Source organism: Penaeus monodon, chromosome 21 (assembly GCF_015228065.2).
Source record: "Penaeus monodon isolate SGIC_2016 chromosome 21, NSTDA_Pmon_1, whole genome shotgun sequence".
NCBI classification, from domain to species: domain Eukaryota; kingdom Metazoa; phylum Arthropoda; class Malacostraca; order Decapoda; family Penaeidae; genus Penaeus; species Penaeus monodon.
Window position 1 is genome coordinate 27,313,623 of NC_051406.1, and position 1,441 is coordinate 27,315,063.

The 1,441-nt window shown below is 49.1% G+C and overlaps 1 pseudogene; it reads left to right on the plus strand.

Annotated features, from left to right (window-relative positions):
- The first annotated feature begins 69 nt into the window (after positions 1-69).
- Positions 70-1,441, plus strand: LOC119586725 (annotated as a pseudogene).

A 1,441-nucleotide genomic window follows, 5' to 3' on the forward strand; every position in this document is an offset into this window, starting at 1 on the left:
AATCACGTCATCAGTTCGGTTCTGTCCTCCCCAGACGCGCCCTCAAGCGTCAGCCATGCTTCAGCATTTGTGTCAGCCTGATAGGTCGACGACTTCATTGGCGGAAGCAAAAAGATGAAGCCTTGGATTAGGATGTTCTGATGTGATATTGGTGGTGTCCCTGCTTAGCGACGCCCACCTCACCGCTGTTCTAGGGAAACGCTATAAGAATCACTAAACACTGGTCGCCCTCAGTCCTTCCTGGGTGCCTCCTCGTAGGACACCAGTCTCCTCCTCTGCTATCGCCATGGCCTCGGCCAAGGCAAAACGGACTTCGTTCCTCCTGCTCTTGCTGCACATCTTCACTGCGAACCCTTTCGAAATTCAGAAAGGTTAGTCCGGCGATCTTAATCAGTCATTGGCCAGACACAGTTTTAAAAAAAGCGGAGAGGACCTCACTAATTTGAGTACTCTGTTTTCACAGACTGCATCGTTTCTTCCCAAATAGCGGAGAGCGATGTCCTGTTCGACACCCTGGAATTCCTGGCCCTCATACCCGACGAACCGACACAGATTCGAGTTCGCATCTCTTGCACCGACGACAAGTACCATTACATCGAGTGGAATTCTAAAAGGATAAATGTGACGACGACGAGCACTTACGGCCCTTACGCCGTTCCCGGACAGCAGCAGCACCTGGATGAGGTTCACGCTTGGCTATGTGGGAAATCTGACGCTCCTCGACGGCAGACGTCGGCCCTGGCTGCCAGGCAACATTCCCTTCGAGTGTCCCGTGTCCAAAGTGGAGCTTTCGGGAAGCAGTTTCGCTCGGATGTGTCCCACAAGCACGCCCGTGTGGAAGATAGAAGGCAAGGGCGGTGTCGATATTCCTCTGCAAGTGGACGACGAAACACCAGAGAATCTTACGCTGTTCTCCACGACCATCTTCCGACCCGTCTTCAGTGTTGACGATTCAGAATTCCACTTGGGGATGAGTGGAGAGAGTCTGATGGCAGGGAGACACCACGGGCCTCTGTCTGGGGGCATCAACCATCGCCTTGTCTTGAAAACATACAAGGAAAACGGCAGTACGATGTTTCAGGTACTCAATCGAGCTCTTTGAGTGATCTTATCATATCATAAAAATATACTCGTGGTGTTTGATATCTTCACATAATTCGTAATGGAAGAATCATTCCCATCTTTAGGTGTTCAGTGCTGGTCTTCCCATACACACGGAGAGTCTCAAAGAAGTCCCAAAGAGAATGCGTGTTCAGAGTCAGAACGGTCGCAGATTTGTTCTGGTACAGTCATGGCCCACAGGAAAGGCAGGAAAACCTCATCATGGCAATAATAAACAATGCAGCACAGTGGGTAAGAACTTTGTTTGATAATATTAATTTTTCTTTTCCTATTTGGTATACCAAGAGATAATAAATCTGGATGTTATGTATACAATCTC